The following is a 17,908-nucleotide window of genomic DNA, read 5'->3' as shown; positions in this document are numbered from 1 at the left end:
CCTGAGTGCTGGGACTACAGGTGTGCACCACCACGCCCGGCTAGGACTGCTTTCAAAGTGTCCGAGAGGTTGTGTTATGTTGTATTGTCCTTTTCATTGAATTCCAGGAATTCTTTTACTGCTATCTTAATTTCTCCTTTGACCCACTCATTGTTTAGGAGTGTGTTGTTTAATCGCCGTGAGTTTATGTAGTGACTAGGGCTTTCTCCAATGTTGATTTTGGGCTTTATTGCATTGTGGTCAAATAGGATGCGTGGAATTATTTCAATTTTTTGTATTTGTTGTGGCCCAGTATGTGATCAATTTTTGAAAAAGTTCCATACACTGAGTAGAAAGTGTATTCTTTGGTGCTTAGGTGGAACATTCGAAAGATATCTGTTAGGTCCATTTGATGTATGGTATCATTTGATTCAGACTTCTCTCTTGTTTGTTCTTTGTCCAGTTGACCTGTCTAGTGGAGACAGTGGGGTATTGAAGTCCCATACTATTACTGAGTTGGGGTTATTCTGTGTCTCAAAGTCCTGTAGTGTTGTTTTTATGAATTTGGGTGCACCAGAGTTTGGTGCATATGTGTTAAGGATTGTAATATCTTCTTGGTTAATTGTTCCTTTGATCAGAATGAAGTGACCCTCCTTATCTCTTCTGATTAGTTTTACTTTGAAGTCTATTTCATCAGATATTAGAATTGCAACCCCTGCTTGTTTCTTAGTGCCATTTGCTTGGAATATTCTTTTCCATCCTTTCACCTTAAGATAGTGTCTATCCTTGAAGGTGAGATGGGTTTCTTGCAGACAGCAAGGAGGTGGATTTTGTTTCTTAATCTATTTACTTAGCCTATGTCTTTTGACTGGGGAGTTCAGTCCATTGATATTTAAGGTTATTATTGAAAGATGTGTATTGGTCGCCGTCGTTTTGATTGGCGTTTGCGTTCTCTGTGTAATTTTGTGGGTCCTAGATTATACCTTTATTTATTTTCTTTCGTTGCCCCTGGGGTATAGTTGTCTCTCTCTCTGCTCTCTACATTGCTTCAAGTATTCTCTGAAAGGCTGGTTTTGTGGACATGTATTCTTTCAGGCTATTCGTGCCATGGAAGATTTTTCTTCCCCCTCAACTAGACCTTTTTGCTGGGTAAAGTGTTCTGAGTTGGCATCTATTGTCATGCAGAACTGAAAATACCTTGGTCCAGGCTCTTCTGATCCTGTCTATTTGGTGTTCTATGTGCTTCCTGTATTTGTATGGGGATGTCTTCCCTTAATTTTGGGAAATTCTCTTGTACAATCCTGTTTAAGATCTAGTCAATACCATTAACCTGAAATTCTTCTCCTTCCTCTAGTGCTATGGTACGTAGATTTGGTCTTTTCATGCTGTTCCACATCTCTTGCATATTCCATTCCTGTGTTTTTAAAAAATTTTCCATAGTCTTTGCTTGAGTGGTCCAATTCTTCAACTTTATCCTCCAGTGTTGATATTGTTTTCCATTTCATTCATTCTAGCGGTGAGGCTTTTCCCTGTTGTTTCAAGTTGGCTTATTGAGTTTTGTTCTTCCATCTTCATTTCTGCCTGAGTTTTCTTGGATATTTCTAGCTCTTTTATGAATTCATTCAGAAGGTTATCCCTATCTTCTTTTAGTTCTTTGATTTGTTTGTTCGTGTGTTCTTTAAACTTGTTGAATTTCTTGATCATGTTTATGATTGTTCTTTTAAATTCAGTATCCTGGGTTATCTCTAGGGGGTTCTCCTTATAGAACTCTTCTACAGGACTGGCAGAGTTTGGTGGAGACATAGTGTTTTGGCGTTCCATTTTATCATTCTTTCATTGTGATTTTGGCATATGAATTTTTTGTTGTTTATGATTCTGATATGAGAATTAAGTTGAAGTATGCTTCTGTTTGTATTATTGGGGTGCCTAGGTTCTTTCCTTACTGGTTATATAAAGCTGGTTGGTACAGGTTTCAGGTTCTCTCGGGTTTTATTTTGGAGGGAATTGATGGCTTCAGATCAGCTATTCAGGAGGACCTGCAGAAGCCCAAGTCAGGTTCCAATCAGGTACACTCAGGCTTCCTTCTAAGGTTTGGACCCCTATTAGCAGGAACTCAGAGAAAATTTGGGAAATTCCCTAAGGGAGGGGGGTTATTTTGGGACTCTCAGTTGGTCTGCTGGGTTCTCAGTCCCTATGCCAGAGGGAGACCAGAACCCAGCACTCTGGCAGTCTGCTGAGATCACAGCCACTACACTGATGGAGGTAAGAGCCTACCCTCTCAGGCTGTCTGCTAGGATCTCAGCCTTAGCCTACCAAAGCCAGATCTTCCCTGGGGCCTTGGGAGGGGCCTCACAAAATCCCAGGTAAGGGGATGGATATGGCACAATTAGGGGAAGCTTGCCACTGTGTGGAGGCAGGAAACAGGAGCTTTCAGGCAGTCCTTGATGTTCTTATTCCCTATGCCAGAGGGAAGCCAGAACATGGCACTTTCTGGAGGTCTGCTGAGATCACAGCCGCTACCGAGACTGAACTTTTAAGTGTGGATTTTTTAAGGACTGTGGGACTTTTAAGGTTGTACTGTCTTATGTTATGATATTAATGTTAACATCATATCTTGGGGACAAGAAATGGAAAGGTTGTAGTTTAATAGTGATGATGTGTTTGTGTGTCAAGTTGACAAGGGGTCAATTGTGCTGGATAGCTTTAGCGTCAACTTGACACACCTGGGTTGAGGGAACCTCAATTGGGGAATTTCCTCCATTAGACTGACCTATGGCCATGTCTGTGGGGCATCTTCTTGATTGTTGTGGGAGAACCCAGCCCACTGTGGGTGGTACCACTCCCTGGCAGGTGGGCCTATAGTGTATAAGAAAGCAGGCTGAGCAGGAGCCAGGTGAGCAAGTCAGTAAGCAGCATTCCTCCATGGCCTGTGCTCTAGCTCTGGCCTCCAGGTTCCTGCCCTGAGTGCCTACCTGGGCTCCCTGTGACCCAGGAAATGTAAGCCAAATACACCCTTTCCTCCCTGAGTTGGTTATTTATCAGAGTGTTTTGTCACAGCAATAGAGAAACAAACTAGAACAAGTGGATAAGAACACTTACCTCTTGCAGAGGACCCAGGTTTGGTTCTCAGCACCCACATGGTGGCTGACAACCATCCATGACTCCAGTTCCAGGAGATCTGACGCCCTCTTCTGGTTTCTATAGGCATTGCCTACGTGTGCTGCATTTATGTGCATGTAGGCCAAACAGTCATACACATAAAATAAAAATAAATTTAAAAATTTTTTAAATTTTTGTCTCTCTTGAGTCAGAGTCTCCCTGTAGCCCCAGCTGGCCTGGAACTCACTATGTAGACCAGGCTGGCCTTGCTCTCACAGAGATCCACCTGCCTCTGCCTCCCCAAGTGCTGGGATAAAAAGCATGCACCACCACACCCAGGGGATCTTATGTTTTTGAAATATTAAATATTACAGTGAGGAGCAGTCCAGAGGCTCTGACAGAGCCTAGGCTCTAGGTTAAGAGTCATGTTCAAAGACATGTAAGAAATCCAGGTGATGTGGTGCATACCTGTTGTCTCCACATTGGAAGATGGAGGCAAAAACGATTAGGTGCTCAAAGTCAGCTTGGGCTACATAGTAACTTTGAGGCTAGCCTGAGCTACTTGGGATCCAGTCTCCAAAAACAAGAGAAGTGGTATTGGCTAGGATAACACCCATGAGTTTCTGAGTGGTAGGTGGCCTGCTTTTTAACACAGAGGCTTGGGGTTGTGTTATTCTGTGTTACAGAGGTTAGGGGCCAGCCCATGCCCGGGACCATGGAGTTTCCTTAAACCAAGGCTTATGACCTGCTAGGGTCAGTCAGCAAAGCCAAAAGGGTCAAGTATAGAAGTGAGCCAGTCTCCTCCTGCCCTCTGGCTGCAGCTTTGTCTCTCACACTGACTCTGCCCCCTTCCCTGCCACATGTGGGCAGGCTGGGCATCGCCAGGAGCCAGGTGTCTGCTGCACCGAGAGGCAATTTATGAACTGTGGGTATTTTGTCTGTTTACTTGAAAGCACAAAAATTTGTCACTTGTGTGGGTAATTTGCTACTAATTACGAGCTTACAATCTGCAGATAGGAAAATCAGGGCCAACGTGCGCTTCTTGAGGAAGAGGGAAATTACCCCAAGTACTGTGTAATTATACACTTAGCGGGCAGAGCGCTCCCAGCCCTTACCCTTCCCACACGGCTGACAGTACAGGGTGAGTTTGCACACACACCCACAGAGGCTCCTTCCCCGGGAGGCCAGGGCTCACCTGCTGCCTGCGAAGTGTGACAGATCTTGGACATACTCTCTTAGTCCCTTTCACCTTCCTTTAAGGAGAGGCGCTCTGGGTCTCCGGCGCCTCCCAGAGGTGACACAGCCTTTGCCTTCAAGACTCACAAAGATGGAGAAAAAATACTGTCAAAGTTTCAAGAAGTCCCCAGTCTAACAGAGGACAGGCCAATTTGGCCCATGGAAGTCCCAGTGTGATTGGGGGGGCAGACACCAGTCCTTCAGCAGCCCCTGATGTGATCATGACATCCTTGGCGACTCTCTTATCTGTAGGGGACACAGCCCCTGCTCAAGGGCAGTGGGTCTGATGGAGAAGGAGCACTGGACTCATTAGAGAGTTCTGGATAAAGAACACCCAGGTCCCGGCCTTGAAGGCCAGGTTCAGTGAGGGAAGACACAGCTCCTGGCTACAGGGGCTCTGGCTCTGATGGAGAAGATAATAGCTGCCCTTTGGGTCGAGCCCTCCCTTCATACAGCACCTTTCTGTTGGATGGGCAGACTATGCCTGGGTCTCTGACTGCTCCCTGGGTTTCTTTCTGTCTGTCTCTATATAAAATGAACAACTTTGGGGGCTTGGAGAGATGGCTCAGCAGTTAAGACCTGAGTTTGGTTCCCAGCACCCACAGGGCAGCTAACAACCATCTGTAACTCCAGTTCCAGGGGAATCTGACACTGTCTGCTGACCTCCAAGGGCATTGCATGACACAGGTGCACTTATATACACGCAGGCAATGCATTCATACACATAAAATAAAAATAATAAATAAAATATGAAATAAAATGAGCAACTTTGACCATGAAATTCTGAGGGTTAGTAAGTTGCTTTCCCAATTCTGTTCTAGAAGGTCTGTTCCTGTATTGGTTACTTTTCCATGAATGCCAAAATATTGAACCAAAAGCAGGTTAAGGGAGTTTCTTTTTAAATTTTTAAATTGATTTTTATTTAATGTGTATGAGTGCTTTGCCTCCACGTACTGCACCCGTGTCATACAATGCCTGTAGAGGCCAGAAGAGGGCATTGGATGCCTTTCCATGGTTGTCAGCCGTCATGTGGGTGCTGGGAACCAAACCAGGGTCCTCTGCAAGAGCAGCCAGTGCTCTTCACCAGTGAGCCATCTCGCCAGCCCCAGAAGAAGGATTTCTTTGGGCTCACAGTCTGAAGGAATATGATCCATTGGGGTGGAGCAGTCACAGCAGCTTGTATGCCAGAGGGCTGGTCACACAGCACCTACAGTCAGAAAGCAGATAGAGAACAGGAAGTGGGGCATGGTTATAAAACCTCAAGGTCTGTCCACAGTGACCCACTTCCTTCAGCGAGGCTCCACCTCCCAAATGTTCCACAACCTTCCGAAAACAGCACTGCTTGCTGAGGATTAAGTGTTCAAACGCACAAACCTACGGGAGACATTCTACATTCAAATCATAGCAACCCCTAAAGTCCCCTGCTGTAGTTCAGATCTGGACGGTCCCTAAAGCCCATGCCCTAGAGCCTCAGAGGGGTACTCAGGGGCCTCAGGGGAGTACTACTGAAGGTGGCAGAAAGGTCTCTAGTTGGCTGAGGGCCTGCCCTAGAAGGGTATAGCAGGACTCCATCCTCTCTCTTTCCCAGTTTGTTTTCTGACGGCAGTGAAGTAGCTTTTACCTTGTATATACTGTCTGCAGCCCACAAGGAATGAGGCCAGCTCACCAGACTGAAACAACCAAATGCTCAGCCCAAACAAAGCTTTCCTCTCTATTTTGAGACAGTCTTATACTGTGTAGCTGGAACTCAGTATGTAGCCCAGGATAGCTTCAAACCTCCTCCAATCCTCCTGCCTCAGCCTCTTAAGTGCTGAAATTACAAGCCTGCACCGTCACACCAGGATTTCTTTCCTTTTTTAAAAAAAATTAATTTATCACTAGTGTGTGGCAGAGAGCATGTGTGCCATAGCGTGTGTGTGGAGGTCAGAGGACAACTTTGTGAAGTTGGTTCTCTTTTTCTACATGTGTGTGGGTTCAAGGAATCCAACTTGTGTTACCAGGTTCCCACAGCAAACATTTTAACCTGGTGAATCCTTTCCCTGGCCCTCTTTATTTTCTGGGCTTCTTTTATTTTATTTTATTGTTCCAGAAAGGGTCTCAGGTAGCCCAGGCTGGCCTCAAAAATCTATGTAATGGAGGAAGACCTTGAACCTCTGATCCTCCTGACTCCACCTTTTCAAGCGCTGGGATTACAGGTATGTGCCACCACACCCAGTTTATGAGACTGAATACAGGACCTCCTGAATGTTAGGCAGGCAGTCTACCAGCCAAGGTAGACTTTCTTCTTTCTACATTGATTTATCTTGGGTGTTTTGTTATAGTAACAGAGTCTAACACACTCTGCAGATATGACAAGATCTTTCTTTCCCTCTGTACCCTTACACCAGTCTGAGTCCCTCCAGCTGTCCCCCAGGGCAAGACAATAAGTTAGATGGTCCTAGAAAATCCTTGTCCTTTCTTCCAGATCCCCTTTATTTACTGCCGTAAATCATTCATGATTTGCAATAAAGGCCTCCTTGGCCCCCTCCCAGCCCCCTGCAGAAAATATTATTTAACAGAAAGGTGACAGTTATGTAATTTAGTCTCATTCTCCATTATTGATGAATTTGACCATGAAATATTTAGGTTCCTCTGTGTTCTACTGCTCAGGGTCTGATGGGAACAACATCACACTCCATTTTATCCCCATGGAGGAGGAGGGCTCTGTCTCTCCCACCCACGGCTGCACCCCACCTCTCCACACAAAGCTCTGCTCCCTGCCCCCCATTCAGGCTATCATCCAGCACTGGTGTCAAGGATCCCCTTGTTGCCAGCAGCCAAGTGGCCAGAGTCCAAAATGGGGCCTGGAGACTGAGAGAGAAAACACAGTGCTAAGTCAATGAATTATCCACCAGCCCCATAAAGGAGAAAATGTTTGCATTCAAGGACATGGAGGCTCAGAGAGGTAGAGATGGTTTCCTAAGGTCACCCAGCCAGCCAGGGCAGGACTGCACTAGATTGCAGTTTTAGCTCTTAAATCTCTATCCTCTCTACTCACAGTGACTCCCATACTAGTGCCCTTTCTGTCCTGTATCATAGTCCTGAGTTGGGAATTCTGGATAAAGTGAGAAATCAGGAGAAGAGAGAGGACAGGGGTCTGTTCTCAAAGGATTCCTAGCCCAATAGAGAGGCAGCTCCCCAGGAGCTGATATTACTAACAAGAGGATGTAGCCAATTCTGCTAGTCAAGTGGGTGTCAAGCTGCAAAAGGGGAAAATGAGTCCTGAACATCTTTCCTGCCCTGGAAGCTGGAGAGAAAGAATGTTGGTTTTTTTTAACCTGGAACAGTTTTCCAGGCTGCCCCATAGCTCCTAGGGGAGAGGGTGCAGTGGGGGTGCTGAAAAGTCACTGGCTAGACCTTCTTCCTCATGGCTCTACAGGCTGTCTGTCTGTCTGTGCCTGCCTGGGATGATTGATGAGCAACTCTGATGCGACGTTAAAATATGCATTAGGCTAATTGCATGCTAATTAGACAGACGAGGCCATTAGGGCTGCTTGGGGGCCCATCTGTGCTCTGGTATGTCCCAGCATGATGACAGAGCTGGGGCCTGCTGACACTGGGGACCTGGACTGCCAGGGGGATGGGCAAGGTGACCTCGGAGGGAGCTGCAGGGCTACCAGGCTGAGCAGGACTGGAGAGTGAAGTGTGTAAACATTTTCAAAGCAAGGATCTGCTCTCTCTCTCTCTCTCTCTCTCTCTCTCTCTCTCTCTCTTTCTTTCTCTACCCTCACCCCATACCCAGACATTGAAACAGATTCTCTCTATGTAGCCCTAGACTGGTTTCGAACTCACTATGTAGCCAAGGGTAGCCCCAAACTTGGGATTCTCCTACATCAGCCTTTCAAGTGTTAGGATTACAGGTGTGCACTACCACATCTGATTGCAGAGAAGAGCTTTAAGTCACCAGGTATTAAAAGAAGGGAGTAAGCTCCTGTGGTCGTGGTTAAGCTAGCAAACAAATAAGACTCCCTGCAGCCTTTAGGGGAAGGAGATAGAGACATTCTGAGGTTGCTTGCTTTCCCAGACTCTAGGTTCTCCAGAGGCCAACCTGCCTGTGGGCTCCCCCTTGAGAAACAGGGAGGAGTCTGGAGAGCTGATGTTCTCCCCAACCCTGCACACCCACTGCATGCTGTGGGAGGCCAGAGCTCTGGGAGGAAAGGCCCATGAAGACCACCCTTGGCCCCTCCCTCTCAGCACTATTCCTGTCCCTGCCGCGGAGAGGCTTCTGCCAGGGCCAGGGACATGCTCGTCTAGTGCCTTGTGTGTAAATATTTCATATCCCCATTGAATATTTTGGGCTGATTATGAATTCTTGATGTGATAAGAACTTGGTATGTATGAGATGCAGCTGGTGGCCGCTGGGAGGGAGACACGGGGGAAGCTAATCAGATTGCCATTCCACACTGGGGCCCCATGAACGTCCTTCCCCACACCACCTCCACCATATAGAACCAGTGCAGCATTCACCTGCTATCCACACCAAATGCATGTCACCCACAGGGCAACTACACCATGTAGCCCCACCACCACCACCATCATCTACTCTCTGACCCTGCTAGTTATGACTGTTATTTTCACCATCTCACCCAGCCAGTCAGCATGTGGACATCCCAAAAGGATACCATGGTCAGTATCCATGAAGTCAGAGGAGAGAGGACATGACACTGCCTTCACTATAGCACAGAGAGTGACAACCATTATCCCAAGGACACACAGCCAAAGTGCCCACAGCTTGTGCAAAAATCTGTTTGATTCAGTAACTAAAATGTCTTGTCCAGCTGGGTGTGGTAGGACACACCTTTAATCCCAACATTCAGAAGGGAGAGGCAGGAGGATCTCTGTGAGATCAAGGCCAGCCTGGTCTAGCCTTGGTCCAGTTCCAGGCTGGCTGAGGCTACAGGGAAGACCCTGTCTCAAACAAAAATGAAAAGTCTTGTCAATTAAGGGGAAGGAAAAAAGGCAGGTGCAGATGAATCAAGGGTGACCCCACAGTGAGAACCCAAGAAACATAGCTGGAATGCATCATCAGATGCCTTTGACTGGGAGCCTGTTGGAAATGTTCCACCATGAAGTGTGTTTTCTCCAGTCCAGTATGCTATTACCAGAGCAGCCTCTGTTAGCCTCATTTTTCCTGTTGCTATGAACAAATACCTGACAAATACCTTAAGGAGGGACTTTTGGCTTTTGGGTTTGGGAGATATATGACAGGGGAGGCACAGTGACATGGGTGTGGGTCAGCAGGTCATATACATCTTCAGTCAGAAAGCAGAGAGAGGAAGGTTGCAAGTTTGATTTCTCTATTTTTAAAAAAATATTTTAGGGCTGGAAAGATGGCTTAGCAGTTAAGAACACTGGCTGTTCTTGCAGAAGACCCGGGTTCGAATCCCAGCACCCACATGGCAGATAACAACTGTCCGTAACTCCAGTTCCAGGGGATCCGACAGTCTCTTCTGTCTTGGGCATTGCACAACATGGGTGCACTTACCTACATGCATGCAATACACTCACACACATAAAACAAAAATAATAAATAAAATATTAAAAATAATAAATAAAAATATTTTATTATTTTTATTTTTTGTGTATGAGTTTATTGCCTATATGTGTGTAAGTGCACCCAAGTCATTCAATGCCCGGGGAGGTCAGAAGAGGGAGTCGGACTCCCTGAAACTGGAGCTACAGATGGTTGTTAGTCATCATGTAGGTGCTAGAAATCGAACCCAGGTCCTCTACAAGAGCAGTCAGTGCTCTTGACTACTGAGCCATCTCTCCAGTCCCTCTGTTTTTTGCTTTGACTCTTTTTTTAAATTCACTTGTTGCAAATTTCATACATGTTGATCACACTTAGATTCCCTTCCCCTACTTGCACCTCTTTGCTACCCGCCACTCAACTTCATGTACCCTGCTATGTATACACACCTATAGAGTCAAATTTGTGCACCCAAATGCCCTTCAGAGCAGGTTCATCCGCTGGAGTCTGATCAACCTACCAAGAATCTTATTGTGAGACAAAGTCTCACTATGTGGGCCTGGCTGACCTGGAACTCATTATGTAGACCAGGCTGGCCTCCAACTCACAGGGATCCACCTGCCTCTGCCTTCTGAGTGCTGGGATTAAAGTCTTGCACCAACATGTTCTGTTGCTTTCTCTCTCTTTTAAAATATTTTATTATTTTTATTTTTTATGAGTGTCTTGTCTGTGTGTGTGTGTGTGTGTGTAAGTGCACCTGTGTGGTGTGATGCCCTCAGAGGTCAGAAGAGGGCATCAGATTCCCCTGGAACTGGAGTTATGGATGGTTGTTAGCCATCATATGGGTGCTGGGAATTGAACCTGGGTCCTCTGGAAGAGCAGCCAGTGCTCTTAACCCCTGAGCCATCTCTCTAGGCCCTGCTTTCTCCTTTTCACTGACTCCAAGAAGCCATTACCTGGAATGGTGCTGCCCATATTCAGAGTGGCTCTTCCTTGCTCAGTTACACCTCTCTGGAAACACCCTCACAGACATGCCTAGAGGTATGTTTCCACAGTGATTCTAGATGAAGGCAAGTTACAAAGGAGATTAATCATCACACACAGACCCTTTATGTAAAAGGCAAAGATCTCCCTGCTGCCCACCCTGTGTGAGGCAGATGCCAGCTACCTGCTGCCCTGGGAACTGGGGACAGGGTTCACTCTGTCCCCACTCACCAGGCCCCCTCCCCTCTGGGGTAAAGGGGCTGGAACAGGAATGGACCCACTTGCCTGATCTGGTACCTGTTCCAAGTATTCCCCTTGACCTGGTGTGAACCACTGCCTCAGAGCAGGCAGCCAGGTACAGCCCCTGACTCATCAGGTTTCCCAGGCCCCAGCCCTGAACCTGGCCACCAGACCTCACTCTCTACATGGACTCAGTGCAACTCAGGTATTCCCAGAATATTTGGGGGGCGAAGGGGGAGACACCATTTGATCTGTAACCAGCACTCAGGAAGAAATGCCTGATAGCCATTTGGGGATAGGGCTTGGAGCCTGGGAACACATTAAGAAGAAAAGCAAGAGGGCTGGAGAGGTGGCTCAGTGGTTAAGGGCACTGGCTGCTCTTGAAGAGGACCTGGGCTCAGTTTTCAGCACCCACATGGTGGCTAGCAACTGTAACTCCAATTCCAGGGGATCTGACGCCCTCTTCTGACCTCCACATGCAGGCAATACATGCGTACACATAAAAAATATATATACTTTTAAAATATTTTATTTATTATTTTTATTTTATGTGTACACGTGTATTGACTGCATGTAGGTAAGTGCACCTATGTTATGCAGTGCCCGCAGAGGTCAGAAGAGGCTGTCGGATCCCCTGGGACTGGAGTTACGGACAGTTGTTAGCTGCCATGTGGGTGCTGGGATTCAAACCCAGGACTTCTACAAGAACAGCCAGTGTTCTTAACTGCTGCGCTAACTCTCCAGCCCCAATAAATATTTTTTTAAAAAAGGGGAAAAACAAGAGTGGGGCCAGACTGGAGCCAGGAGCAAGGGGCTTCTATACTGGCCATCAAATCTCCTGCCTTGGTGAGACATTGGGGTGGAGAGCAGTGCAAAACAGAGGAGAAAAGCCACGAAGGGACCAATCCTGGCGAGGCGGGTGGCGCTGAGTGCAGTGAGTCTGAGGGAGGAAGGAAGAATCTCCTGACTGGCTCTCAGTGGGTGAGTGTTCTGAATGGGCTTGGAGGAGCAGCCCTCCTCGTTTAGGGGATGTAATGCTTAATATTGTCAGGTTGATCTAGACTCACCCAAGAGACATACATCTGGCATGCCTGTGAGGGAGTTTCTAGATTGAGTTCATAGAGGTATCAAGACCCACCCTAAATGTGGGTGACCCCATTCCACGAGCTGGGGTCAAAAGGAGAGAACTGAGCACCAGCATTCATCTCTCTCTGTTTCCGGAGTGTGGATGCCACGTGACCAGCCTCTCAAGCTCCTGCTCCCATGTCTTTCCCACCATGAGGGACTGTACCTTCGAATGGTGAGCTACAATCAGCTCTTTTTCCTTAAATTGCCTTGGTCAACTTTGTCACAGCAATGAAAAAAGTTACCAATACAGAGGGGGACCTCAAGCAGTCACCTCAGACACGAGATGCCTGACACTTGCACTTAGTGTCTAGGACACCATCTTCCATAGAGTTCTGATTTCCCAATGGATTGCTGCAATGGTCCCTGAACTGTGCCAGGTCTTGAGCTGGGGACACTGTGAGAGACAAAACAGTGGATTTTCCCTGCCTTTGTAGGCTGGTAGTCTAGCAAGACCTCACATTTAGACCCACACGTAAATGGACTCACTGCACAGATTGCTCTCAGGGGCCATCAAAGATCAAACTCAGAGCACACAGGGAACAAGACACAGCACAAGTCACACTGGACCTGGGTGTCATGTGGCTGAGCCAAGAAGCTGGCTGATAATGGATCAGGAACCTTAAGCAGGTCACTTCCCCTCTCTGAGTCTCAGTTTGTCATTGGCAAGGTGACAGGGCTGGACTAGGGGACAGGTGTGCTCCAGCCCTGTGATTCTCCAGTCTGCATTATTTGCTGGCTCCTGGCCCAGCTCACACCTCCTGATACTGCTCCAGTCTTCTAGGGCCTCTTCCCCCTCTGACATCCCTGCCAAAGCCACCAAAGTTAGGCAATCCCTTCCTGAAGACAGTAAGCTCTTAAGAAGAAAGGCCAGGACCTGAAGATGGCTCAGTGGTTAAGAGCACTGACTGTTCTTGCAGAGGACTTGGATTTGTTTCCTAGCACCCACATGGTGGCTAACAACCATCTATAACACCAATTCCAGGGATCTGACACACTCTTCTGGCCTCCACAGATATTGCATGCACATGGTACACTTACATACATGTAGGCAAAATACTCATACACATAAAATAAAGATGATAGATAGATAGATAGATAGATAGATAGATAGATAGATAGATAGATGATAGATGAGAGATTGATAAAGATATTGATAGATGATAGATATAGACAGATGATAGATGATAGATAGATAGATAGATAGATGATAGATTGATTGATTGAGAGATTGACAAAGATTGATAGAGAGATGATACATACAGATAGATGATAGATTTATAGATTGATAGATTGATAAAGAGATGATAGATATAGACAGATGATGGATGATAGAGATAGATGATAGATACATAGATGATAGATAGATACATAGATAGATGATAGATAAGTAGTGATGCTAAGGGCAGATTGTCCTGACCCTGGGCAGTGCCTACAGGAAGAAGGCAAGTTCACAGCATCATTCCAAAGAAGCCTGAGGGAAGCCAGGCATGGGGGTGCATACCTGTGATTCTGGCACTTGGGAGGTAGAGACTAGAGGATCAGGGATTCAAGGCCAGCCTCTACCTGAGTTCAAGGCCAGCTTAGGGTGCCTGAGGCCCTGTCTCAAAAAAACGTCCAGGGGATAAGTCAGTGGGTGGGGAGCTTGCTTTGTGTCTCATTTGAATGAGAATGTCCCCAATGGGCTCAAGTTTGAATACTTGGTCAGTTGGTAGCACTGTTGGTGGGGGGAGGGGTGTCATGGAACCTTTAAGAGGTGTGGCCTTACTGGAGGAGGCATGTCACTGGGAGCAGGCTTTGAGAGTCCATAGCCTCATCTCACATCCACTTTGCTCACTCTGCACACAGGGGGGTTCCCCCTCACCCATTCAAGGACAAGCCTACCTTTCTCAGAATGATGCCCACATGGTCCCAATGATGCCCACATGGTCCCAAGTCAGATGAAGGCCCTAGAGGAAGTAGTCTTTTCCTGCCTAGTCTCTGCCCTATAGCTATTTCCTTCAAGCTTTCCCTAGCAGGTCCTGGACTGGTTTGCCTTCAGGCCCATTTTTGATCTTTGCCCTCTCTTCTCTCTGATGGCACTGGCTCCCAGCACTGGCTCCGCAGACTCTATGCCAAGTTGCTTCCTGCTGGTCTTGACTAATGAAATGCTCTAATGAGAGACTAGGAAAGCCAAAAGAAGAGGGAGTCGAGTCATTCCTCAGTTGGCCTCATTAGCAGGTGCTCCATCTCCATCACAGCTCTATGGCCTGTTTTGGTCACCCAGGGCATGGTAATGACTTCTTGCCTCTGTGTCTACAGTCCACAGGGATGGATCAGTGTCTTCTTCCGCCCACCTCCTTGTTTTGATTTATTTAATTTTATTTTATGTGCATGAGTGCCTGTATGTATGTAAGTGCACCCGTGTCATGCAATACCTGTGGAGACCAGAAGTGGGCACTGGATTCCCCTGCAACTGGAGTTATAGATGGTTATCAGCTACCATGTGGATGCTGGGATTCAGACTTGGATCTTCTGCAAGTACAGTCAGCACTCTTAACCACAGAGCCATCTCTCTATCCCCAATAATACACATTTCTTGAAGTCTTTCCATGTGCCTACCGGGTTTGTAGTTCCCAAACCATTTGCCTCGGCACTGTCAGGTATGTTAAATGATCAGAGAAAACACAGCAAGATCCTGGAAGCCCTAGGTTCATATGAAATAGTATTTTGTGACATTCTTTTTGACGATTCATATATTTGTGAAGATTTTTTAAAAATATTTTATTATTTTAATTTTATGTGTATGAGTGTATTGCCTGCATGTATGTGAGTGCACCCGTGTCATGCAATGCCACGGAGATCAGAAGAGGGCTTCAGATTCCCCTGGAACTGGAGTTAAGGACTGTTCGTAGCCACCATGTGGGTGCTGGGAATCGAACCCAGGTCCTCTGCAAGAGCAGTCAGTGCTCTTAACCAGTAAGCCATCTCTCCAGCCCCATGAAGATGCTTTTGTCCATTCGAAAATCCATGTGGAGCAGGAAATGAAGATGGGGTGGTCCATGTGATGCTAGGACTTGAGAAGTTATGGCGTGCACAACAGGCACACACATTCTGCTTCAGTGTGGTGGTTCTCCCTTGTCTGAAACTTCACTTTCTGTGGCAATAGCTAAAGATATTAAGTGGAAAATTATAGAAATAATTCATAGTTTTAAATAACTTTTATTATATTGTTATAATTATTGTATTTTTAGATACTGTTCCAGGCTAGCCAGAGATACATAGTAAGACCCTGTCTCAAAAATAATAAATAAATGATGTAATTTTAAAAAATGAAATAAAGCCAGGTGTGGTGACACACATCTGAAATCCCATTTTTAGGAAGATCAGTAGTTCAAGATCATCCTTAGCTTACATAGGGAGTTTGAAGCCAGCCTGGACTACATGAGATTCTGTTTAAAAACAATCAAAAAAGAAATAAAAGGAAACAGAAACATTGTTTTTCTTTCAATTTATATGCACTTTTTCAGATGCCTAAATTGGAACTTACTATGTAGCTCAGGCTGGCCTTGAACTAACCGAGATCCACTTGCTTTTGTCTCCTAAATGCTAAGATTAAGGTGCAACACCACAGTGTGTGTGTGTGTGTGTGTGTGTGTGTGTGTGTGTGTGCGTGCGCACGCACCTGCCATGAAGCACATGTGGATGTCAAAGGACAATTTCACAGCATCCGTTTCCTTGCTTAGTTACTGGCTTCTTCCAGCAGAAGAGTTTTGGACCTCAAGGAGGGTCTCAGCCCCTCTCTTAGGAGCACACCTCTCATTAAGTCAGGTCCTCCAAGGGATAAACACTTTTTTTTGGTTTTGGTTTTTGGTTTTTTTCTTTTGAGACAGAGTCTCCCTGTAGCCCCAGCTGGCCTGGAACTTGCCATGTAGAATAGGCTGGCCTCGATCTTACAGGGATCCACTTGCCTCTGCCTCCCAAGTGCTGGGATTAAAGGCATGTGCCACAACACCCCGTTTTTTTCTTGTTGTTGTTGTTGTTGTTGTTTTTTGATTGGGTATATGGTTGTATATCTGTATGTGCATTTGTGCACATGCATGCAGTGCCCTTGAGGCTAGAAGAAGGTGTCAGATCTCCTGGATCTGGAGTGACAGACAGTTTTGAGTTGTGGGTGCTGAGATGCAAACTCAAGTCAAGAACTCAAAAGCAGTATGTACTCTTAACTGCTGAGCCATCGCTCTAGCCCCATAAAATACTTTTTGGATAAACTCAAAATCAACTGATTGAAGCTGAGCATGGTGGTGCACACCTGTAGTCCCAGTACTTGGGAGGCAGAGGCAGGTGGATCTCTGTGAGTTCAAGCCCAGCCTGGTCTACATAGTGAGTTCCAGGCTAGCTGGGGCTACCGAGAGAGACCCTGTTTCAAAAAGACAAAAAAAAAAAAAAAAAAAAAAAAAAAACCAACTGATTTGGAATGCTCGATTCTCTCTTGACATAATCTCTTGAAATAAGCAAGAAAAAGTTTCTACCTATATTCAGAGGGTCTATGTAGGTATGACTCCTTGGGAACCACCTTAGAGTGTGTCTACCATAGCAGAAATTATGAGAGATGACTGTTTCAGAAAGTCCAACGTTCTGTGGGAATGGAGAACACAGGATAAGTGGGGGTAAGGGCAGCCTCACCTGAAGGTCATTCAGGTATAAGGCCATGTGGGGAGGAAAAATGGTCGAAGGAAAATGGAATAGCAAACACAAAGGCCCTGAGGCTTGAGGACTTTAAAAGATTAGTTTGACTAGGGCTGGAGAGATGGCTCAGCGAATAAGAGCACTGGCTATTCTTGCAGAAGACCCAGGTTCGAATCCTAGTACCCGTATGGTGGCTAGCAACCATCCATAACTCCAATTCCAGAGGATCTGACAGCGCCTGCTGCCCTCCATAGGCATTGCACGACACAGGTGCACTTACACACATGCACGCAATGCACTCATACACATAAAGTAAAAGTAAAGAAATAAAACTTTTTTAAAAAAAGATTAGTTTGACTATCACACAGAAAGTTGGAGAAGATTTAGAACTGGAGAGATAGATGCTTCTCACCCTGTTTTCTGCCCAGCCCTCAAGCAGCCAGTCAGTTAATATGCGCTGCAGAAAAGCCACAGCTAGACCCAGAACAGGAATGATGGTTACTTCTACAGGGCTGTTAGGGACCGGCCATTCCCAGTGCTGGAAATTATCTTGCTCAGGGGGCTGGTTACACAAGACATTTATAAAAAGCCATTGAGAGATTGGAGAGATGGTTCAGCGGTTAAGAGCACTGGCTGCTCCTGTAGAGGATGGGGTTCAGTTCCGAGCAACCACATGGTGGATCATGACCACCTGTAACTCCAGTTCCAGGAGACCTGATGCCTTCTTCTAGTCTCTGAGGGCACTGCATGGCATGTGGTACACTTACATTCATACAGGCAAACCCTCATATGCATAAAATAAAAATGAAGTCTTTTTTAAAGAAAAAAGCCATCAAGCTTAAACATGATTAGCAAAATTTAAGATATATATAAAGTCTTGCACAAAGCCTTGGGTTCAATTCCCAGTACTGCAGAAACTGGGCATGGTGCTACATGCTATAATCCTAGTATGGTGGGAAGAGGATCAAAGTTCAAGGTCATCCTCAGCTATAGAAGGAGTTTGAGGCCAGCGTACACTACATGAGATAATCACTCTCCCTCTCTCTCTCTCTCTCTCTCTCTCTCTCT

The sequence above is a fragment of the Nannospalax galili genome, unplaced genomic scaffold (genome assembly GCF_000622305.1).
Source record: "Nannospalax galili isolate Female #2095 unplaced genomic scaffold, S.galili_v1.0 scaffold538, whole genome shotgun sequence".
Taxonomy (NCBI): Eukaryota; Metazoa; Chordata; class Mammalia; order Rodentia; family Spalacidae; genus Nannospalax; species Nannospalax galili.
The sequence above is the reverse complement of the archived record's forward strand: the minus strand, read 5'-3'. Positions refer to the sequence as shown.